The sequence below is a fragment of the Acinonyx jubatus genome, chromosome A2 (assembly GCF_027475565.1).
Source record: "Acinonyx jubatus isolate Ajub_Pintada_27869175 chromosome A2, VMU_Ajub_asm_v1.0, whole genome shotgun sequence".
Taxonomy (NCBI): Eukaryota; Metazoa; Chordata; class Mammalia; order Carnivora; family Felidae; genus Acinonyx; species Acinonyx jubatus.
Window position 1 is genome coordinate 133,684,035 of NC_069383.1, and position 25,845 is coordinate 133,709,879.

At 40.2% G+C, this 25,845-nt stretch overlaps 1 long non-coding RNA gene across 2 annotated transcripts in view; it reads left to right on the forward strand.

Moving 5' to 3' along the window:
* The window catches only part of LOC113593591 (uncharacterized), a 232,346-nt gene that overhangs the window by 101,185 nt on the left and 105,316 nt on the right, over positions 1–25,845 (forward strand). The gene's annotated exons all lie outside the window — the stretch shown is intronic.

Genomic DNA, 25,845 nt, shown 5'->3' on the forward strand with positions numbered 1-25,845 from the left:
TCCCTCACGTTTTGCTTCTGAATATTTGGAGAGGGATATTTGGACTCTGAAAGGGAAACTAGGGAAAGAAATTCCTAAGTGACTTGACCTCCAAAGACATACCAGCCAGGAAAAAAAAAAAATCTGAGTTTAAACTCCAGAAGTGAGGCTCTTTCAATTTCCAAATCTACACGATACAAAGGCTGGCGTCCTATATATATATCCTCTCCCTTAAAGAGTGCCTCTCTCTGTCCTAGACTTAAGCGATCACACAAGTTCCCTTCTAGATATAGTGATGATACCTTTTTCTTAAAGAGGAGAGTAAGCCTTCCAAGGACAAGAGACTGTCATTTCAACAGAATTAATAAAGGGTGTGGTATTTTTTCTTCCCCTGTCCCAATGAAACTTCTTTTGTTTTCAAATTCCCTTCCTCTCCTGCACTCCTCCCTTTCCACCTGCCCACCTTTCTCTCCCTTTCCTTCCCCATCTGCTTTCCTCACATCTCCTCACCCCTTCACCTCTCTCTCCCCCTATCACTTGGGTTTCAAACCCTCTACAACCTGGCCCATGACGATCTCTTCTAAGTTAACCAAGGAACTCATTAAATATTCATTGGGATTCCATATCTATGCCTAACTGGCCATCAGGAAAAAAATCTTTGTAACTGACTGTGCTATCTCCCTTCACAGGATAAGACACATATATGGTTAGTCTGGACTATTTGTTTGGGTCCTCTGAAAAGCAGGCACTAGGACAGGATTAGATGGGCAAGCACTTTACTGGGGGAAATACCTGTGAAGGAAGAAGCCAGAGGAGCCAGAGGAGGTGCGGAGAGCCATTGGACTGTGTGCCTTCTGACCCTGTGAGAAGGGAAGGAAGGAAGCCTGCATAGGAAGGGTCCAGACTGCTGTGCTCTTCAACATGGCTGAATGGGAATCCTTCAGCCACAGTTGCCCATCAGACGAGCTTCTATCTCCCAGGAACAAGTATGCCTCAGTTTCCCTGCTGTGCTCAGTCATTGGCTGGAAGCCAGTGGGAATAATGGCCTCAGTGCAATGCATGGCAGATCATAGATCCAAGGCTACGACCCATGACCAACTGTGATTCCTGCAGTAGACCTGAGAGGTAAATTCTTATGACCAGCATATCTAAATCATACTTAAATTTTTCCAGGCTTGGTGAGAAAGGACAGGGCCCCTTATGTCATGAGCTGTATTTAAGTAGTGCCCCATGACTGACCTGGTCAAATGCTAGTTTGTTTAAAGGAAGCTTACGGAATATTTTTGCCCAGTCTCCTTTCCACATTGCACACTATTACAGCAATGAGGCGTTCTCACGTCTTCCCAATCCTTACGCTCCTCTCACACATGTATTCCTTTTGCCTGGAATGAGTCTTCTCTAACCAATTCTCCAGATCAGTTCCTTCAAATTTCCACTCAACTGCCTATCCATAGGAGAGTATTCCTGAGTCCTGGACTAAGATAGACCTCAAATCTCTCTGGAATTCGAGCCTAACAATCCTCCTTCTGGATTCTTAGTACTTTTTCACATTGTCCTTTTTGTCTCATAAACATTTGATATGTGAAGGCATAGACTGTATCTCTTTAATTTACCAGAGCCAGGCAGAGAGCCAATTAATACTTCTTGAATAAATTAATACTTTGTCTCAGATATGCTGCAATAAAAAAGATGAATAATGAAGTCCTTGCTTTCAATATGCTTAAAATGTAGTATGGGTTTCTCAGCAGAAGATGCTGTAAAAATATTGGAGTTAATGAAATATCTGAATTAAAGGGTTTTTCAGAAGATTTGAAGCTTCAGGTTTCTAGGTCAAGGATCAATCACCAGAGGATGTTACATTAAAGTTTTACCAAGCTGACTTTTATAATAGATAGGACTAATGTTGATGAATGCTCTGTCTGCATGTAAATGAATACTCCTAGGAGGAGTTTTAAATGACATCTAGGAAAATGATCTCAGTTTACACCCTTCCAATTTGGCATTTGAAGTCATTTTACCAGCTTCAGAATGAAGATTGTCTTTGAATTTTCTATGAATGAAAAATTTGCTACAGCAGTGAAGCATGTGTATATGATAGTGGGATATCTATGATTTGTAGTTTATGTCTGACCAGTATGCTTTCTCATATGCCTATCTCCTAGAAAGTAACTTTTTTTTTCATTTATGGCATCCCATCCCATATGGTTCTGCTAGGAATGACTTTATCTTTAGCACTACAGGGATTGGCAGATAATACTATATTTTTATTTAGAATTAGTAGACTTACTACATTCCAGGCACTGTTCTAATCACTTGAAGTATACTAACCTTCTAATTCTTATAATAACAGCATGAAGTACTTTTATTATTGTCCTTAATTTAGAGATGAGAAAACTGAGTTCCAGAGAAGTTGATGAACTTGTCCCGTGAGTGACAGAGGTAGGATCTGAACTTAGGTTGGCGAGCACAGTGTAATCACCACACTCATCTGCCTTCCGTTCTTTAGGCTGCCATGTCAGAACTTCTCTTCCTAGGCAACAGTAGTTAATTCAGAAATGGAGATGTGGCTCCTCTGGGAATTTTGCTAACACTAATAGGAAAAAGATGGCACCGTCGTTTCTTAAGGGTCTTTGGCTCTAAGAATGATGTCAGTCCCAAGAATCCGTGTTTATCACCAAAGGAGAGAGTTCATCTCAGAGAGGACACAGACAGGTGAGGAAAGCAGAGCTGAGGACGGAGAAGTGTTAACTAATGCCTGGTGATGGCATATTTGAAAATCCTATATTATAACTAACTGTTCTGAATCTTTTCAAATATACATCACAGTAGAGAGGTTAAGTATAATGAACTTCCCACTCTGACTTATGCCCCATCATGTGGGTTTAGCAGTTATCTACATTTCAGCAATATAGGTATACCTCGGAGATGCCACGGGTTCAGTTCCAGGCCACCACAATAAAGTAAATATCACACAAAAAAAGTGAATATTGCAAGAAAGCACATCGAATGAATCTTTTTGTGTCCCAACACATATAAAAGTTATGTTTAAGCTGTGCTGTAGTTTCTTAAGTGTGCAACAGCATTATGTCTGAAAAAAAAAAAACCAACAAACCAATGTATATACCTTCATTAAACAATACTTTATCTCAAAAAATGTTAACCATCACCTGAGCTTTTAGTGCTGTTAGTCTTGCTGGTAGATGGTCTTGCCTCTGTGTTGATGGCTGCTGACTGACCAGGGTAATGGTTCCTGAAGGTTGGGTTGGCTGTGGCAATTTCTTAAAATAAGACAACAATAGGGGCTCCTGGGTGGCTCAGTGGGTTAAGCGTCTGAATCTTGATTTCGGTTCAGGTCATAATCTCACAGCTGTGAGATCAAGCCCCCCCATAAGGCTCAGCATTGAGCACAGAGCCTGTTTGGGATTCTCTCTCCCTCTCTCTCTCTCTCTCTCTCTCTCTCTCTCTCTCTGCCCCTCTCCTGCTCATGCACATGTGTGATACATGCACAAGTGCGCGCGCTCTCTCTCAGAGAAAAAAGACAATAATGAAGTGTGCCACATTGATTGACCCACACAAATACTTGCTCTGTAGTATGTGATAGCACTTTACCCACAACAGTACATTTTTCAAAACTGGAGTCAGTCCTTTCAAACCCTGCTGCTGCTCTGTCAACTAAGTTTAATATTCTAAATCCTTAGTTATCATGTCAGCAGTTTTCACACCATCTTCATCAGGGGTAGATTCCATTTCAAGAAACCACTGTCTTTGCTTATCTATGAGAAGCAATTCTTTATTCACTCAAGTTTTATCATGAGATTGCACAAATTCACTTCTATCTTCAGGCTCCACATCTAGTGCTAGTTCTCTTGCTGTTTCCACCTCATCTGAAGTTACTTTCCCACTGAAGTCTTGAACCCCTGAAAGTCCTCCACGAGTGTTGAAATCACCTTCTTCCAAACTCCAGTTAATGTTGACATTTAACCTCTTTCCATGAATCATAAATGTTCTTAATGGCATCGTAAATGTTGTTAATGGTCCCCTTTCTAGAAGTTTTTCAATTTACTTTACCCAGATCCATCAGAAGAATCACCATCTATGGCAACTATAACCTTACAAAATGTATTTCTTAAATAATGAGACTTGAAATTTGAAATGACTCCTTGATTCATGGGCTGCAGAATGGATGTTGTGTTGGCAAGCAGGAAAACATCAACCTCATCGTCCATCTCCATCAGAACTCTTGGGTAACCAGGTGCATCATCAATGAGCACTAGTATTTTGAAAGGAATCATTTTTTTCTGAGCAGTAGGTCTCAACATTGAGCTTAAACTGTTCAGTAAACCAGTTGTAAACAGATGTGCTGTCATCCAGGATTTGTTGTTTCATTTGCAGAGCACAGGCAGAGTACACGTAGCTTAATTCTTCAGGGCCTTAGGAGTTTGGGAACGGTAAATGAGCGTAGACTTCAACTTAAAGTCACCAGCTGCATTAGCCCTTAACAAGTGAGTCAGCCTGTCTGTTCTTTGAAACTTTAAAGCCAGAAATTGACTTCTCCTCTCTAGCTATGAAAGTCCTAGATGGCATCTTCTTCCAATAGAAGGTTGTTTCATCTATATTGAAAATATGTTGTTTAGACTAGCCACCTTCATGAACTCTCTTAGCTGGATCTTCTGGATAACTTGCTGCAGCTACTGTATCAGCACTTGCTGCTTCACCTTGCACTTTTATGTTTTGGGTTTTTTAAAAACCTCACGAATCAACTTCTGGTAGCTTCAGACTTTTCTTCTATAGCTTCATTACCTCTCTCAGCCTCATAGAGTTGAAGAGAGTTAAGGCTTTGTTCTGAATTAGGCTCTGGCTCAAGGAGATGTTGTTGCTGGTTTGATCTTCTATCCAGACCACTAAAACTTTCTCCATATTTGTAATAAGGCTGTTTCACGTTCTTATTATTCATATGTTCACTGCAGTAGCACTTTTAATTTCCTCCAAGAACTTTGCCTTTGCATTCACCACTTGGCTAGTTGGTATGAGAGGCCTAGCTTTCTTCTTATCTCAGCTTTCGACGTGCCATCTTCACTAAGCTTAATTAATTTTAGCTTTTGATTTAAAGTGAGAGATGTGTGACTTCCTTTCACTGGAACACCTAGAGGACATTATACAGTTGTTAAGTGACCTAATTTCAATAGTTTTGTATATCTTACAGAATAGGGAGGCCTGAGGGCAGAGAGAGAGACAGAGAGAGAGAGAGAGAGAGAGAGAGGAGAGAGAGATATGGGGCAATGGTTGGTTGGTGGTGTAGTCAAAACACATAAAATATTTATAGGTTAAGTTCACCGTCTTATATGTGTGTAGTTCACGGCGCTCCAAACAATTAAAATAGCAACATCAAAGATCACTGATTATGGATTCACCATAACAAATATAATAATGAAAATGTTTGAAATATTTGCAAGAACTACCATATTGTGACACAGAGACACAAAGCGAGAAAATGTCTTAGACATCATTTTATTTCTCCATAATTGCTGTATGTTGTGTCTCCAACAGAGAAGGACTTTTATTTTATTTTTAATTTTTTTAACGTTTTTTATTTATTTTTGAGACAGAGAGAGACAGAGCATGAACAGGGGAGGGGCAGAGAGAGAGGGAGACACAGAACTGGAAGCAGGCTCCAGGCTCTGAGCCATCAGCCCAGAGCCCGATGCGGGGCTCAAACTCACGGACCCTGAGATCGTGACCTGAGCCGAAGTCGGATGCTCAACCGACTGAGCCACCCAGGCGCCCCGAGAAGGACTTTTAAAAAGCATACCTACAGTGCTATTAACACACATAGCAAAACTAATAATTCTGTTATCCCAATTGTATATTGTTGACATCATCTGAATCTAGCTGTGCCACAAGCCAGTCAATTCCCTTTTCTGTTTAAGACAGCGTAAGTTGAAGGTTCTGTTACTTGCAACCAAAGTAGTGTGCTGAACAAACCACCATGGGAAGAGTTTTGGGGCACCTGGGTGGCTCAGTTGAGCGTCCAGCTTTGGCTCAGGTCATGGTCTCGCAGTTCTTGGGTTCAAGCCCTGTGTCAGGCTCTGTGCTGACAGCTCAGAGCCTGGAGCCTGCTTCAGATTCTGTGTCTCCCTCTCTCTCTCTGCTCCTCCCGTGCTGGTGCTCTGTCTCTCTCTCAAAAATAAATTTAAAAGTAATAAAGAAAAACACTTCTTTAGCAGTAGCACGTGATTTTTTCAGATGGTCTTTGATAGCATACATTAACATATAAATAATGAGTTTACCAAGAATCAGTCCATAAATAACAAATCCATTAGAGCTTCATAATTCTCCATAGATTGCAAAATACTTTCACATACATTATGTTCATAGTAGCTTATGAATTGGTCAGTGATTATCATCCTTAGTTTATATGAGGAAGCTAAGATACAGATTAGTTCAAGAGATTTTTCCAAAGCCAAGAAAAATGATATGAAAGGTCATAATCAGAACCATCTTCTTCCTACACTCCCAGTGACTCCTAGTGGCTGTTTCCTATGAACCTTTGTGAGTCACTAGTTCCAGGTCAGTAAGAGCATCTAGCCAAAGATATAAGTAAATAATATATCTTAAGAACAATTCAAATGTGTGTATGTGTGTGTATGTGTTACAGTTCAAGTTAAGCAACACAGGAAAAATGATATCCTAGACAACTTAAAGTGTAGTTTCTATCAAAAAAAAATATGGCAAAACTTTCTAAGCACTTTCTATTAGTCCTTTTAAAGAGGTGCTTACTTAGTAGCATTTAGCTTTGATCTTGTGATACGAGGGAAAGTCAACAAGTTTTCGTGAAGAACCACTATCCCAAGAACTTTAAATTAGACTCTTGCTTTCCAAAGTGTTAGCCAAGCAATACAACTTGGTAAACTGTCTTCTGCTTCATTTATCTAATTTGAAAGGATAAAGGCCTAAGCTGACCTGGCAGGATTTGAACTCATGGTTCCAGGAAATCTAAATGAGCCAAAGATAATGCTTGGCCATGGATCATTACCTCTGGCAGGGAACATGGACAGCTTCAAGCTTGTTTACACTGACAAAGCGTTTTATGATAAGGGATTAAAATACTCCCTAAAAGCAGAGAGTCTTGGTGTCTGTCTTAATGCAATAGGTAGATCATTCCAGAACACTTCTGAAAAAGGCCTTTGTTTGGGATACTTTCCATGGGAAGGGATAAGGAACTTACGTGTTACCAAAAACAAACAAAAAAGGCAAGCAAGTTGTTCTTCCCTACTATAATATGAGTAAGGCCCAGGGAGAGAGACAATCTTACCTTGCTTTAAGATACGGTTAAAAAGAGGTAATTTTCTCCTCCCTCAGGCTCTGCAGTAAAGTGGAAGAGTTGGAACTTAAGAGAAAGACTAGCAGCTTCTGTTCACAGCTTAGATAATCACTTCTTGCCTGTCTGTAGGCAGATTGTTTCATCAGTTTGAGGAGCCTTGATTAAGGGTGTCTCAATTTACCCATCTAAAATAATAGCTGTTTCATCAGGGGTATTGTGGGGTTTAATTAAAGCCTGTGAAGGGTAATGAGATCTTCAGATAAGACCCTGTGTAAACACTAAGTAATGTGTGTCTGTATACATACTTGCCATATAGAGATATAGACCTATAGGTCTACAAAACTGGATTATCAGACAAAACTGTTTTCTTTATCACATCAATATGCCTCATGCTCATCCCACACTTAGAAGATAAATTCCTTCAGGCCAGTGTTCTCTAAGGATTGCCAAATACTCAGGTAAAGCACTTGGGTTAAACGTTAGATGCCACAGCCAAGTTCAGGTCACTTGCCTTACTACAGTGTTTCCCAAACCTCAGGCATTCCTTTTATTTCCCTGCTTCTGCTTCACATATTGTACTATTCTGCCTACCACCTGTACCATTGTTTACTTATCATCTTTAAGTTGGGATACTTTTTGGCTTTAAAAAGCTTGTTCAAGGCAAAAGCTTTTTATGACTATTGTTCATAGAAAACTAGTGTGTTCTATTAGTCTAAACATATATTTATTAAAAATGTTAAGGCTTCTTTGTGTTATTTTTAAAGTATCCTGCATATCACTAGTTTACGTGTATCACATTTAGATGAGGTCCAAAGTAGAGATATTTCAAAATTTCATATAATCCCAAGACTGCTTATATTTATGGCACATTTTGATGCTGTTCTTTTTTGGCAGCTTTATCAATGAACTATGGTAACAAACTCCTCTAAACTGAGAGGCTTGAGCAATAATAATTTATTATCACTCTTCAAGCATCGATAGGTCAGCTGGGCAGTTCTGCTGATCTGAGCTAGACTTGGCTGGCATTGGCCGGCTTGTTCATGTGTTTGTGACCAGCTGGCAGGTTGGCCAGAGCTGGTTGGTCTAGAATGGCCTCCCTTACATCTCTGGTGGTTGTCTGGTTTTTGCCCTGGGGTAATGCATGGAGTGGGCCATGTCTTTTATCTTCCAACAGGCTATGCTAGACTCATTCCCATGTTTCCAGGTTCCAAGAGAAAGCCAAAGTCATAAGGCTTTTTCAGGCCCACACTAGAATCTGGAACCACCTCACTTCCACCACATTTTATTGGTCAAAGAAACTTGCAATGCCAGTTCACATTCAAGCAATAAGAAAATGGGACTTTTGCCGTAAAGTCACATTGTAGGAGGCCCTGAGTCAGGGAAAAATGAAGACCTACAGCTATGTTTGTAGCCAAGTTACCGTAAATATTTAACGTCTGCTCAGATTTGACTTTGAAAATAGCAAAGTGAATGTGAAGTGACGAGGGAAGATGACATGCAGTTACGAAACTTGGTTCCTGAGCCCCATGCTTTGTGGTGAGGTGATCTTGGATAAGTTATTTCCTTTTTCTATGTCTCTGTTTCCTTGTCTGCAAAGAGAGGACTTGGGTGACTACGAGTCACTGAATCAAGGATCGATCATGGCATGTCTGTTAGGAGTAAGTAGGTTTTGCTACAGTCCTGAGCTGCTGCTATAATGCTGAAGACTCATTTGGGACACGTATTCCCCCAGAGGACTTCGTGAAGGGGACTGAATTCATTTCTGTCATACCCTGAAGCAACTTATGCTGGAGAACATTGCCAATAAACAGTAGAGCAATGAGTCAATAGTTAGTGTAGCCCAACATCTGGGTGTGATACCAACAGAGGCAGTCAGTTTAAGAGAAAGCTCAGAGAAAGAAACAGAGATTCCTGCAGAAAACACTGTCACCTGGGTTGACTGTGTACATGCCCACGTTTCTTAGAGAAACCAAACAAAATTGATAAGCATTTAGCATTCTGCTCAAGAAAAGAGAGAGAGAGAGGAAGAGGAAGAGGGAGAGAGAGAGAGAAGGCAAATTGCTAAATAGATAATGAACGAGGGGGTAATACTAATAACTTCAAAGAAATAAAAATGATTACAAAAGAATATTACAAACAACTATATGTCAACAAATTAGATAACCAAGATGAAATGGAAAAATTCCTAGAAAAATACAAAGTATAAGAACTGACTCAAGAAGATATAGGAACTCAGATTAGAAACCTATAACAAGAAAAGCCCAGGACCAGATGGCTTCAGTGATGAATTTCAGCAAAATTTTAAAGTATCAATACCAATTCTTCACAAAGTCTCTCAAAAAAAAAAAAAAAATAGAAGGGAACATTTCTTAACTCAGTCTGTGAGTCCAGTATTATACTGATATGAAAACCTGACAAAGACATCACAAGAAAAGAAAATCACAGCTAATATCTCTTATGAATAGAGATACAACATCTTCAACAAAATACTATCAAATTGAATCCAGCAATATAGAAAAAGGAGTATACACCATAACAAAGTGGGATTAATCCTAGGAACACAGTTTTAGCTTAATATTTAAAAATCAATTAATGCAATATACTCTATCAATAGCACAAGGGGCAAAAAACCATATAATTATCACAATAAATGCAGGAAAAGCATTTGACAAAATCCAACTCTCCTTTTTGACAAAAAAAAACACAATAAACTATGAAAGAACAAAATTTTCTGAGTGATTAAGGATAGCTACAATATACCCATAGCTAACATTATGCTTAAAGGCAAGACTGAAACCTTTTCCCCATGATCAGGAACAAGACAAGAATGTCCATTTATGCCACTTTAATTTAACATTAGGCTTGAGATTTTAGTCAGGAAGATTAGGCAAGAAAAATAAAAGGCATCCAAATTTCTTCTCTTTTTCAGATGAGGCATATATATACATACATATATATGTATATGTGTATATTTTTTAAATTTTTATATTTAAATCCCAGTTAACATGCAGTGTAATATTAGTTTCAGGTGTACAATATAGTGATTCAAGAATTCCATACATCACCGGGTGCTCATCACAACAAGTGCACTGCTTAATCCCCATCATCTGCTTCATTTATTCCGCCCCCCCCCCCCCCCCCCCGTAACTATCAATTTGTTCTCTATAGTTAAAAGTAGGCTTCTGGGTTTTCCTCTCTCTTTTTTTAAAGGCATCCAAATGAAAAGGGAAGAAGTAAAACTATCTCTGTTTGCAGGTGGAATGATCTAATTTATAGAGAAAACTCTAAAGAATAAAAAATATATATTAAAGCTAATAAGTGAGTTCAAGTTTGCAGGACAAAGATCAACATACAAAAGTTAATTGGATGTAAATACAGTAACAATGGACTAAGTAAAAATAAGATTAAAAAATGAAATTCCCAGGAGCGCCTGGGTGGCTCAGTCCATTGAGCATCTGACTCTTGACTTTAGCTCAGGTCATGATCTCACAGTTTGTGAGTTCAAGCCCCACGTCGGGCTCAGTACTAACAGTGTGGAGCCTTCTTGGGATTCTGTCTCCCTCTCTCTCTCCTCTTCCCCCCCCCCCCGCCCAAAAGAAATGAATAAACTTAAAAAAAACAGAAATGAAATTCCATTTACATTAGCATTAAAAAGAACAAAATACTTAGGACTCAATTTGTCAAAGCAATGCAAAACTTATACTCTGAAAACTATAAGGCTTTGCTAAAATTAAGGCATAAATAAATGAAAACTCATTTCATGTTCATGGGTTGGAAGACTTATATTGTTAAAATGGCATTACTCAAATTGATCCTCTAGGTCCACCCATGTTGTCTTAAATGGCATGATCTCATTTTTTGTTTTTTAAGTAGGCTTCACGCCTAGCATGGAGCCGTGCAGGACTTCAACTCATGACCCTGAGATCAAGACCTGAGCTTAGATCAAGAGTCAGTTGTTCAACTGACTGACTCACTCAGGTGCCCCATGAATTGTACATTTTAAATGGGTGTGTTGCATAATATATGAATTATAAATCAATAAGTTTATATACATAAGAGAATATACCAACCAAAAGAGAACAATCCATGAATGCCAACAACAAAAACATGCCTGGTGTCAAATTTAGCTCATCACCAATTTGTGGTTCCCAGAATAGATTCTCTTTAAGATCTTCTTTAGCTTCAGGATTTTCATTTTGTGGCGGAGAAGTCTGACCTGAAAAAAATGAATTAATGTTCAGTATGGAGGACCAACAGGTGACTCGAGTTGATGATCTACATCTAGATCCATCCATCCATCTATCTTTCTACTGATCTTTGTTTTAATTTTTAAAAGTTATTTAATTTTCTTTTGAGAGAGAGATTGAGTGTGCCTGCAAGTGCATGCAAGAGTGCAGGCGAGGGAGAGGCAGAGAGAGAGGGAGAAAGAGAATGCCAAACAGGCTCTCCCTAACTCACAAGCCATGAGATCATGACCTGAGCCAAAGCAAGAGTTGGATGCTTAAATGACTGGGCCACCCAGGTGCCCATCTACCTATGTATCCATCTCAGCTGACCAGAAGTATGGAGAGATGAGGAATGAATGTTATGCCTAATTAACCAGATAGACCAAAAGAAAGAGTTGGTTGCTAATTCCAAACGTAAAACAACACAGTATGAAGACTAAAATTTCCTCCTTGGTGAGGACACATGATATTATGAACTGAGATGCAGAGAAGGTCCTGGAAAGAGCAAGAGGTTTAAGAATCAAATAGTACTGGGTACAAATTCAGGCTTTGTCAACAGTTACTGTAACCTTAGACTTAGCATTTCCAGGCCTCAGTTGCCTTATCTATAAATGAAGACAACAATAACTATATTAGAAACTTGCTGGGGGATTAAATAAAACATGGTTAAAAGTGCCTAGCATGTTGAAGATACTCGGAAATATTAATTTTCCTTCCTTTTGCATGGTAGGAAATCCAACTATAGAATATAAGATGATATAGAGAACAAGAAAATATTTGTTCAGATTCACTAACTTAGACCCAAATCCACCATTCTGTTCCATACTGTCATATCCTCCTTTTGAAAAATTCACCACATATGCTCTCCCTACATTCTGGGGAAAGCATAATTTACTATCAGCATGATAGTGTGTGATTTAGAAAATCGCGTTATTTGACTTAAAGGAGAAAAGAAAATTCCCTACCATCACTGCTGCTACCAAATGTCATCAACCCGCTGCTTCTGGATTTCAGAATAAATTGGGTGAGAAGGATAAAGAAAATTATTTGCCCAGGAACAAAATTCAGCTTTAAACCCAGAAGTGGTCCTAAAGCAGAATTTGGTATAAAACCCTGTGCGTGCAGCCAAGTGCTACAAAAGAGAAGTGCAAGGTGTTCCAGGAGATGATGGAGTGAGAGGGGCTAACTGTGTCCAACTGGCACTTAAAGTCGCTGCATCATCATCTGTGCTTCCTCTCCATTCCCCTCCCCACCAAATGGTTGGAAACTGGCCTTTTTGAAGTTGGTCTTTTAAACAATCATTCGCTGTCTTTAAAAAGTTTTAAATGGCTGTCTCGGTAAAAGCGAAATCAATATTCTTTCAGCCCAGGCTTTTAGCAGATAATGTCTCCCCATAAATCATGGGCATAATGACATTGGAATAATTCATCATCTCATTACATTTACATATGATGCGCCACATTGTTCTGAGGTGAAGGTTATCTTCCCTGCCTGGGATTCCATCCAGAAACAAATAAAAGACCAAGGAACCTGATGATTTCATGGTCCGTTTATAGAAGCTGTTGTGGATCAGTTTTCTGTCTGTCAGCTACTTTTTCTTTACAGTCCTTCTGTGCACACACTGCATGGATATATCCTTCCAGTGCAAGAATTTCAATAACCTGTACAACTTTAACTGTTGAAGAGGCGCCTGTCTGGGATGAAGATGTTCTCTGTACGCTGGGCTTCTTTTTATATCAGTGCCAGGTCCAAGGCTATCAGTAAAACAGCCTTTATTGAGCTCCTACTCTGTTTGTAGTGTGGCACTGAGTGGTGGGGATCCACATGAAAAAAAAAGACAAATGTGGTTTGCTCTCATTGGGCTTACCATCACATGGGGATAGATGATCAAAGAACTCTTTACAGGTAATCATGCCATCTTTGGTAGTGGTAAGTACTAGCAAAGTACAAGTTGACAAAGGATGCTATCAGTAAAGGAACTTCCTACTTGGTCTGGTGGGGCATAGATTATGGAAGGCAGCTCTAAGAGTGATGTCTAAGGTAAGACGTTAATGTGAGGTATTCGAATTGAGCATTTCAGACGGAGAGAACATCAGTACTGCTCAATAAATACTTGATGAAGGAAGGGCGCCTGGGTGGCTCAGTTGGTTAAGCATCCGACTTCGGCTCAGGTCATGATCTCACGGTCTGTGAGTTCGAGCCCCGCGTCGGGCTCTGTGCTGACAGCTCGGAGCCTGGAGCCTGTTTCGGATTCTGTGTCTCCCTCTCTCTCTGACCCTCCCCTGTTCATGCTCTGTCTCTCTCTGTCTCAAAAATAAATAAACGTTAAAAAAAATTTAAAAAAAAACTTGATAAAGGAATGAATGAACAAAAGAACAACCACAAAAGAGAGTGAATAAATAGTTCAGATAGTGATTCAAATTTTGAGGACCTATCTTCCGCTGGCAGAAGAGAGTTGAATTAGTGAAATATCAGTGAAGAGATGTTTAGACCTGTGGCATTACCCCTTCACCAAAAACTCTTGCCATTTATACACACTGCTGGAATCCTGACCTGGGTAAGTACTTTGAAGGAAACAGACCTGAGTGTGAATTTCAGACTTATCCCTTATGGTCAACTTGGTCCAAGCTTTCCTTAGGCGAGTTACATTCTGAATCTCAATTTCTTCAGGTTAAGAATGTGAATCAAAAGGTTCTCTTAAGGCTTCTGTGAAGATTAGAACAGATGATACATGTCAAAGCAGTAAAATACAGGGGTTAAGAAGGTAGGATGGGTCCCTTTGCAGATTGCGTCTGAATCTCTGCTGGGCCACTACTTGGCCATGAGATCTTGAGCAAGTTACAAATAATAATGCTATAATACAACATATGTGTTTCTGAAAATCACTGTGCTTTGCAAAACCAGGCAATAAGAACCACAGAGCTTATGGGAAAATGAAGCAAGGGACACAAAACAAAAACTTGTCAGTATTTAGGAGTCTAAATGGTAGTTTACGCTTGTTAGATAGCTGGGAAATACATAAATATGACAATAAATATTGCACTTAGCCTTGAAAAAGATCTTGAATTTGCTTGCAGCAATGGGCATTGAAAGGGTTGCAACTTGTGGGCATTTGTGAAGCAGGTGGAAGCCAGGTTATCTGAAATGGGACAGAAAATTGTGGCGGCAGACAGGGATGGTGTGGTTCATAACCGTTGGTGACCTGAAGGTGGATGGCGGAAATGCAAGTATGTGTTTTGTGCATTTCTATGGAGCCCAGTTCAGCCAAGTGCAGTTTCTGCATCCTCCCAGTGTGTGTTGCAATGACAAATAAGCATGAGCAAACGTGAAAATCACAAATTCACATTAGGTTCAAATTGTTTCCTAAAACATCAATTATGTTGGAACAAAAACCTTTAGAGCAGAACTGTATGTATTTATCTCTGCTCTGCCTCAGTTCTCTCATCTGTGAAGGGGACATAGTGCCAACCTCATGGGGTGGGTATGATCATCATTACACACGATGATTCCATATAAAATATCTGGTACTGGGCCTGACATATAGGTGTGATCCCTTTTCTCTAAGCATTTAACATTTCATTTTGTGTTAAATTTGATTTGGAGAGTTTTAGTGGAGGGTGTGTGTCACTTCTCAGTGAGTGAGGGATCTACCTTGCTACACAGAGCTTGACAGGGGCACGCTCCTACTCGCTCCTGGTAAATGCACTGAGTCTCCTACCCCCTTCCATCGAACAAAGAGCACTGAGGACGGAGACCGAAGGCCCCATCTTCACAGGGAGTAGAAGAAATGGCATCAGTGGCTCTCTAGACTCAGCGAAGGGACAAGGGCCACAGGGTGAGTGTTCACCTTAAGCCATGGCCTCAAATCCCCTGTACCTGCACCTGGTACCGATGGGTCACATAAACTCTCTGTAGCTGTAATCCATTTCTCGGTGACCCTCCAAACTGGGCCTGATAGAGGTTTCTCCATCAACGATTACACTTGGTCCAGCCTGCAATGAAACCCAAATGGGTAATTTCATCTTTCATCTGCCCTCCTTTTGGGTAGCTGCAAACCACCAGCTAAGAACAGATGTGAGGGGCCAGGGCATGACTCATAGGGTTTGGTTGGCTGAGCTGGAAAAGACAGGCGGTCTGTGTGCGTGAGGTGCATGTGAGTTGCTTGCAGTAAACTCATGAGGCATCAGAGCAGGCATCTGTGTGGGCTCTCCTTGTGTTGTTTGCTTCCAGCTGAATCGCTTACAAGCTCCTTAGTCACATAGTCTCTTTCCTTTCCAGAGGTTTCCGCCCCACCTGTGTGTGAGGGGGCATAGCGCTGCCTCCTGCTTGGCATCCAGCTCCAGAATACCCTCTCTTATTTGACATTCCATTCTCTTCCAAGGGTGACCTCATTCCCCACACCTCCATCGCCACCTTCCATCCTTTCTTCTGGCTCTGAACCATCAAGGATGCCTTTTATTAGCTCCTTGACACCTCATCTTGTTTGTCCCTGTGACCTCCAGCTCTCTGATCATAGTCTTTTATGTATCCACATTTCCTATCCCCCCAACACAGAACAGAGGGTTGGCGTGATTAAGAGTACAGACTTTGGAGGCAGATGGAGCTGGCCTGGAATTCTGCTTCTTCTGCTTATAAGTGGGAAAATGCTTCACTTTTCTAAGCTTTAGTTGTCCTATTTCTCCAAATGGGAAATTAGTACCTTCCTCTTTGGGGTTGCTGTAAGGATTAAATGAGATAATATCTTTGAAAGATTCAACACAATGCCTGGCAGAGATTAAATACTCCATAACTGTAGCTGTTGTGATTATTAGGTAGTTTGACTGACAACCAGGGGTATGATCCCCATGGAGCTAAAGCCACACAGTTAGGAAATGCACAGTTATCAGATGAATGAGTTACCACTTATCATTAATTTTTAATGCTCCAGTCAATATATATATTTTTATTTTGCTTTTTTTTTTAACTTTCTTTATTTTTGAGAGAGAGAGCGAGAACAACCAGGGGAGGGACAGAAAGAAAGGAAGAGAGAGAATCCCAAACAAGCTCTACACTGTAAGCACAGAGCCCGACACAGGGCTCGATCCCATGAACCATGAGATCATGATCTGAGTTGAAATCAAGAGTCAGATGCTTAACCAACTGAGCCACCCAGGCGCTCCAGTCAATATATTTTTATATGAATGTTTCATTCGTTCATTTTTATCAATTGTCCAATATGGATCAGGCGCAAGCAAGGAAAAGGAAGATGGGAGTAAAGAGGAGAGACAGTCATTGCCCTCCTTGGAGTCTCTAATTCAGCAGAAGAATGCATTGCAGGGTATTACCCATTCTAGACTTATTCCCCCTGAGAAACTGTCTCCTGAAGGACTTTTGACATGAATTTTTTTTTCACCTGCATATATTTGAGTACATCAGGGAATGAAATATAGATTTTGACCAGCAAAATGATGCATCACATAGGTAGAACACTGATGAAATAATGAACAAAAGCCAAATGCGGAAACCATGAAATAAAGTAGACAGTATCACCAAAAGTCAACTGCCGAAACGATTAACACTCACTGACCTTGGCTTTCATGAGATTTATGGTCTATAATATTTTTAAGTTGGACTTAGAAGACACCTTACCATTTTGACTGGATTCCTATTTAATATAAAAGTCCTGTTTACGTTCATGGATGAATTGTTTCATGATGAAGGAATTAGCTTATATTATAAAGCAGTGTTTCTCAAAGCATAGATTCCAGGTGATAGCACCCAATATTGGTTTTTTTGTTTTGTCTGTTTTAGTTTATTTTTAACATGTATCTTTGGTTGATTTTGACACAGATGGTATTCACTACCTGTGAGAAAGCAGATAGATTGGTTTCTGAGAACTACAGAAATAAGTTCAAAATGAGTAAGAATGCCAGGCCCTTGGGAATAGGACGCAGGTGGAATTGGTACTATGGGAATGACATTCAGGTGGAATACTTAGAAGTTTGAGGTATTGTCTGGAATGCTCCAAGTTTGCATCTTCACAAATCCAAAAAGTATAAAATCCACTTGTCCAGACTTTTAGCTTTATTAACTCAACCTCAGTCCACAAGTGCCTCTAAAGAACTGTGTTAATATAAATACTGAAAAGACTGCTTGTAAGGAATTTGCAGTTGATTTAGAGATATAAGACACCTTCATATGAAGCTTTCAAATATCAGCATGGGCTAGCAGATAATTACTCATTGATGTGTGCCCTCCAAAAAATCCATGTAACAGGAATTCAGAAGCAGGAGACATCTGGTCCAGCTAGAGGAGTTAGTGGCCAGCCAGGTCTAACTTGAGGGAATGAATTTAGTGAGCTCTAAAAGAGATGAAGCTTGTATCTAGGAAAAAGGTGAGAATAGGTCATCCCTTGTAGGAACCGCAGTACAAATTGTACAGGAAACCACTGGTGTTTTCATCAGACATTGGTCCTCAAAGGGAGCACAATCACCAGGAGGCGTTTAGAAATTTGTGTGGATGATTTAGATTGTCACAACTGGGGAGATGCTACTGGCATTTAGTGGGTGGCATCTGGGGGTGCTAGGCATCCTGTTATGAGTGCGATGAACACACAAGATAGGAAATGTACTTGAGTCTTGTATGACTTTCAGATATCCTGCTGGACATTCATTGGGCTGAAAAACCTACATATGATTATCTTAGGTAGATGATAGATGTTAGATGTTAATAGATAGATGGTTTAATATTATTACATTTTCTGGGATTGTAACTACAGAGAGTAGGTTTCAGGGTTTTTCTAAGCATTGTTCACCATTTCAGAAAATCATATCACTAGTAACAATCCCACTTGTGAAAATTTGGGATTGAGTTCCATTTTGAGTTTGTAACTGTCATACTCATGGGAACTCCACGCATGTATATGTGAATGTTCTTTAGTTCTCATTTCAAAATGTGTGATGGAAAGGTGTGGGGAAATAGGTTCTACTTATATAAATGGGTTAGAAAAAAGCTTAGGGCGGAAGGCCGCCTCGTTGGGGTGAAAGCCCCCAGGCTAGGTATCCAGCTATTGTAATGAGATCACGAGTAAAATTACTTTCCATCTGACGCCAATATACTATTGTGCTTTGATCACAAACTCCACTGACTCCCCCAGACCCTTTGCTTCGTACACACAGAAGTTAATGATTACTATCTGGTTGTTTTCTCCACATTCATGTGTGTTAAGTTCTTGTTTTCCTCACTTTCACCACGTGGGTGAAATATCTTGTAGGCTCAATAAATACGGAGACGAAACGCCCGCTGGGGGCGTTTGTCTCCTCATGGACATTAGCGCCTCTCGTATTCATTTCTGCATCTGCTCTCTTGCTGGACAAGGGAGAACTTCATACTTTTACTCTGTGACTGAAAGGGGAAGAATAGACACATTCTGTGAATACTGTAACTTTTCTTAAATCCAAGGTGATTTAATGAAAGTAGGTGAAGCAGCAGTAGGTGTCTTCAGTGTAATCGTGCCTGAGTGCTTATATTTTAAAATGTGTTAATTTATCTTCTTCTTATTAGCAGTCCATTTAAATGAGTTTTCTTTGTTTCTCTTCTATATTATAGTGAGGTGATCTTGTTAATATTTTTCCAATTGTATGTGTACATTGGCTATGTTACCAAATATTTATCATAGAAATGGGATGTAGAGTTTGAGAAGCATAAGAACTCCTAGGTTAAGACATCAAACCTGAGAATTACAAAGGACATGTTGCCTTAAATTCCCTGGGAGTCGGGGGTCAGGGCTGGGGTGGGCATGGGAGTGAATCTTTGATCACCTTTTGGTCTTACCTTCCTAGTGCCAAAATAAAGTTAGCTCAGATATGTCAATTTTTAGTCATCTATTTTAACAAGAGGTAGATAGGCCTTTTAATATTTTTTGCAATGTTTAAATAACTTAGATATGAATATTTATGCAATAACAGACTTGACCAAGAAAATGGCTCTTAATATAACTTCTTTTTCAGCATTTTCAGTGGATCAAAATGTTTTCCTCATGTTCGGAAACCATAGCATCAGAGGGGACTCCCCTGAGAAGATTTATCTGAATAAGCCATTTTAGTGATAAGTAAAGAACACAACCTAATAACCTTACCCCCCACCCCACCACCACAGTTTATGTTCTTAAGCTCAATGGAGTTCCTTTTTCTTCTTTTTACAAACTAAATAATGCTTCCCCCACCACCTGACAGATGGTTGATGCTTCCCAGAACTCCATGCTTCTCCAGAAACTATTCCTCAGGCACGTCTGAAGATCACTTAAACCAAACTTTGGCAAGAGGGAGGAATCTTGTTTCCTCAAAGACATAATGAAATAAGGAAGGCACGAGAGTCCGGTCTCTAACAGTTGGGGCTAGAAGTTGTTCATAAACGGTGTTAGAGAATTGGTGCCAGAGTAAATCCTAGGCCTAGTTTCTCAATATCTGAGGCTGGCAGAATGCATCACAGAGGCTTATAAAAGTCTACCAAGAGAAAATAAACTCACTGCTTTTACTTACAAATGAGTTTTCATGTCATTTTAAGAAACAAAAGCATGCAGCCATAAAGTCAATAATGATTGGTTATGGAAACATGACTTGTGTATTGCTGTTAGGTGTTTAATAAAAAGAATCATCTCAACTCAGTCCCAAAGATCCCCCCGATCATTATTTGAGATGAGTTTCTATTACGAGGGATAAATAACCAGGAAACAGCAAATGCAGTGCTCGTTTTATGCTGGAATTGCAGCCAGATGCCACGTTAGCTGTTCTTGAGCCTGCTGTATCTGGTAAGAAGGGGCTCCTCATACCACAAATGGAATGCAAGGGAAATAAATAAATGAGTAAAGCTCATCCATGGTGAGCATGCAGTTTGGATTGGTCTGAGAAAAACAGTCAAGTCATTTTCACCTAGGAAATGCTTTTTGTAATGTGATACACCCAGAAATTTCTGTCAAAGAGTCCTTTTAGGATGGCTGCCTGCTGCCGAGTACATGAAATGGACTAACTTGTTTCGGTTTGGGTTTTGGTTTTCTAGGAAGTTGTTTTGGCATCAAGTGAACATTGGCTAACATTTTCAACTGGGCAATAGTCAACAGTATGGTTATGTTTAAGAGCTTAGGCTTTGTAGGCTTAATAGATTTGGGTTTGAAACCACAGCCTTGGGAAAGTGAATGTAAGAGCAATAGCAATGACAACGTTATATCATGAAAAATATTATAAGTACAATTAGAGAAACTAGTACAATGAACTGTCGTGTACCCATCACCCAACTTCAGACATTACCAACATTTTGGGCAAGTTACTTAACCATGTTCTCAGCAGTGAAATGAAAACAGGAATTCTCCTGTCCAAGAGTTCTTATGAGGAATATCATAGCAATAGCATATGTGACTTTTTAGCATAGAGGCTGGCATATAATGAATGCTTTGAAAAGTTTATTGACATTTAAATCAAGAATATTCTTCGGGTGAAGACACTACAACCTATGCTGAGCAGAAGGTAGGATCTTTGTGGTTTTTACTGGTGTTTGGAAGTTCACAGAGCATATAGGCCCTAGGCATGAAATGATTAGATCTTTTCTTTTTTTTTTTTTAATTTTTTTTTTCAACGTTTATTTATTTTGGGGACAGAGAGAGACAGAGCATGAACGGGGGAGGGGCAGAGAGAGAGGGAGACACAGAATCGGAAACAGGCTCCAGGCTCTGAGCCATCAGCCCAGAGCCCGACGCGGGGCTCGAACTCACGGACCGCGAGATCGTGACCTGGCTGAAGTCGGACGCTTAACCGACTGCGCCACCCAGGCGCCCCTGATTAGATCTTTTCTTAAAGAAGTAACCCCCAACTAGTGCAGGAATCCAGTGCTTAGCTAACTAGGGCTGTATCTCAGTGAAAATTCCAAATGACTCGTGAAGGGCAAATAAAGCTCCATAGGGAGATGAGACTGTCCTTGAAATAACAATAGGTACAATAAAACAACAAGTTTATAGCTAGACAGTCTTACCCTAAGGAAAGAATATTCTTTTTCCTTAGGTCTCTGGGCCACCAGCATGAGATGACCTCACAGTTAAGAACAGTCCTGCCATTTCCTCTTGGCTATTCTCACAGGCCCTTGTGGCAGTGAGTGAAAACATTCTTTTGGAGCCAGAAATAGTTGTTGCACTCAGCGTAGAATGAGAAACTTTTTGCTGAGCTTCGGGATTCAGAATGATTAATTTGCAGAAAGCTCTTGAGGGCCAATTAGATGGGGCTCCCCTGCTTGGAGAGGCGATAGGCAAGACTAGTTTTGGAAGATGAAAAATGAGCTGGGTACCCATGCTGCTTTGCAGAGCAACTAAAAAAAAGAAAAAAATGCTAGGGAGAGAAAGGGGAGCTTCACACTCGATTTGTAGGGATCATTATGACCTGCAAAGAGTCAGCGGACAGGGTACGTAGATGTAGAAGTTCTTAGATCCAGAACTAGTTTTTAAATTTTGTTAGTTAAATTGTAAATGGTAAATTGTAAAGTATGTCAATTTTAAAAGGGGAGTTATACCATAGACCGCATGCTTTTAGGTCTCAGATCTGCCACCTAAACGTCTAGACAAAATTCTTAATCCATGCTAGCTTTAGTGTCCTTGTCTGTGAAATGGGGATGATGATAATAGTGTCCTTTTCATGAAGTTTTACCAGGGTAAAAGAGATAACACACATTAATGCATGTGCACTGCTTTTATTTATTTATTTTTGAGAGAAACAGAGACAGCGTGAATGGGGGAGGGGCAGAGAGAAGGAAAGAGAGAGGAACCCGGGCAGGCTCCTCGCTGCCAGCGCAGAGCCTGATGCGGGGCTCGAACTCAGTAAACCATGAGGTCATGGCCTGAGCCAAAACCAAGAGTCAGACCCTTACCCAATGGAGCCACCCAGGTGGCCCTCTACCCTGCTTTTAAATACGAAAGGTAAAGGTTTACATCATCATTGCAACCATTACTACTATTCTTCTCATGAGTTTATTGGTGATGCTACAGGATGGAAAACTTTTTCTGAATGACACTTCTGTTGCTATTAACTTGGCACTGGGTGGATAATGAACTGGATGTGAAAATCTCCATGCAGTGAGTTTATGGTCTCCTTGTACCAAACTGCAGAAAATCCATGCATAAATCACACCTCTTCTCTCTGGCTTCCAATCTGTTGACTCTACTTCTACTGTGAACAGTGAGTCAGTGCTGTATCTGGCAGGATGGGAGTTTAAAAACAACAACAAAGTCTGATTCTTTTGGTTTGATCCTAGCCTAGGGCCCATTACTAAGTAAGTGTTCAGGACTGATTAGTTGAATGAATGAATGAATGAATGAATGAATGATGCACATTTTCAGTGTCTATTTTGGTTCTTTTACCTAGGGAAAAGTACTAGGCCATGCTTTGTTGTTTTTCTAATGTTTGTTTTATCTGCCTAACCCTAGACAAAATCAGCCAGCTCCCGTAATATATATTCTCCTTGTTTTATAACTCATCTCATTACCTGTTTTTATTTGAATAGAAGCTGAACAGTAAAAACTTGGGAGTATTTAATTTTAAAAAGCAACTCAACAAGCCCCCTTTTAGAAGAGTACAATATTGATCAAAGAAGACACACTCCATAGTGAATGAATTTAAAAGTATAATGAATTTAAAAGTTCTTTCAAGGGGCCAGGATAGAAAAGCCCAAATACTTGGGAATTAGGGGTGACTTTGGAAACCAGTGCCATCTTGTCCATTTGCATTTCATTATTCTTCTTTCTGTCTGCTGGGCCCACTGCATTCACTATCAAAATGCATTTATTGCTTAATGGGAGTTAGACACTAAACTGAACAGTTAATCCCTTACAACCATATTTTGAGGTATCTATTCTTATGTTTGTTTTATCCATGAATAAAAAATGAGTCTCAGAGAGGTTGAACACCTTGTCCAAGTTTACACAGCAGGTAAGCTGCAGAGCCAAGCTGGCTCTGAATCCCAACTCATCTGGCTCTGAATCCCAAACTCTTAAGTTTGCTGTTGAGCAAGGACTGATTGGGGCCAGCCAAAAAAATTTTTTTTCCCATAGATAGTCAGACAGACTCTTCAAGTAGGATAAAGGACTTCTGTGATCTTTAACTTGACATTGTCTTTGCCTTCCCCTGGCCTGATCAGCACATCTTCCCTTGATTATCCATTCTTCGAAGGTGATTGGCCAATGAGAGAACTAAGACCAGGATCTAGGACTTGGCGCTGAGATCTCCTTTGATGAAAATTAGGAGTTGGTAAAATTTTGCAACTATTTTGGGCACCGAGATGACACATACAAAATGAATGTGGTATTCAATAAAAGTGTAATGAGATCGGAAGTCCAGTTGCAGTGGTACGAAGAATAAAGAGAGGTAAAAATGGAAAGTGTGAACTTTTGATTCATCTGACAGTGAACTGGGAGGGGAAATAATGTATTTGAACTGTAAATGGAAAGAGGAGAGATTGAAAATAATAGCAAATAAAGGCTGGGGGTGAGACACCCTCTCCCCCCCAGTTTCAGGTATAGCCTACTCCCCATCTCTTCTCTCTCCCTTCACCAAATCACCTCTAATCATGGTCACCTCTACCTTCCTAATTCCAATCGATATTCCTTAGTCTTTAGTTTAGTTGACTTCTGAGCAGCACTTGCTTGACGGCCTACTGTTGCCTCCCTTCCTTGGCTTCAGGGCACAATTCTTCCTGAGTTTTGTCCTATTACTCCTTGTCTCTCTCATGTGTTGGCTCACCTTCTACCCAGAAGTTAAATGTTAGAAGCCCTACACCCTCTACTCTTTTTATTCTAGTTTCCCTCCCTGGTGATCTCATCCACCCCCATAGTTTCATATCACACATATTCTCACATGACTCACAGTTTTTATCTCCAGTCTTGATCTCACCACTTAACTCCAGACCTGTACATTAACTGTCTACTTGCCATCTTTTGAATGCCTCAAAGGGACCTCACACTCAGCAAGTCCAAGACTGAGCGCATAATCTTCTCCTCCCGGCCAGGTCCTCATCCAGGGTGTCTCTCAGTGAACAGCAACACTGTCTAGTTGCTCAAGTAGAAGCCAGGAAACTATTCTCTCTCTTAACCCTCATATTCATCACTTATGTCCTACTGATTTCATCCTCCTCAATCTCTCTTGAATCTATCTGCTTCTGTCTCACACTCTAGTCCAAGCCACAACTCTTTTTAGACAACTGCGACATACCTTCTGATTGGTCTACCTCCATCCACGCTGTCCTCCCTGCAGTATTTTCTTCACCCTGATGCTAGAGTGACTTTTTTTCCTTCAGATGTAAATTGGGTCACATGATCTCCATGCTTCGAATCCCTCAATAATTTTCCATTCTCCTTAGGACATAATCAGAAACCCATGCCCTGGTCTACCAGATGCTGTATAGTCTAAGGCAGTGGTTCTCAAAATATGGTCTAAGAATGCATCGACATCACCCAGGTGTGTGTTTTCAAATTCAAAGTCTACTGTATCAGAAACTCTGGGGATGGGGTCCAGCACACTGTGTTTTAGCAGGTCCTCCAGATGATTATGATGTGTCTACTCAAGTTTGAAAAACCACTGCTCTAGAGCCTACTTTCCTTTCTGGCCAAATCTGGCCTCTTGCTCTTACTATTCCAGTCTCTTACACCTTTTTTTTTCCCATTCCCTCATATAGCAACATGTTTCTTTCTACCACAGGACCTTTACACAGCTCTTTTCCTTAGAAGCTTCATCCTCTCCTCCTTCCCTGGTTCATGTCTACTTTTCCTTGAGATCTTAGCTTAAGAAAGCTGATGATGACTAATTCCTCCTAATACCATAGAATGCTTCTGCATAACACTTAAAATAGTTGTATTTATTTTCTCGTTTTTCTGGTTATAGATTAACATCTGTCTCCCCCACTAGACTATAAACTCCAAAAGAATTAGGACGGTATCTGGTTTTGCTTGTTGCTGTTTGTAGTGTCTGGTAAGAGGATAGAGCCTGTGCTCAGATGAATTTTCCCTTACAGTTTGTGTAAACTATTCGAGAGCACAGACAGACCGGAGTTCTCATGGTCAGCTTCCAGTGCCTTCTTCCTCTCAAATGGGATACCTACCTCACAGGTTTAGGGGGCCAATGGAGTGAAGTACTCCATGGATAAAACCTGGGACACGGCGAAGCACACAAGTCTTTGATAAATGTTAGCTCCAAGCATCGTTATAATTACAACTACACCGTTAATTACCATTATTCCAGTTTCCAAAATCTCCCTTAATCTTAAGGTTGAGTGTGATGAAAACCAAATAGAGTGGTTCTTAACAAGAAT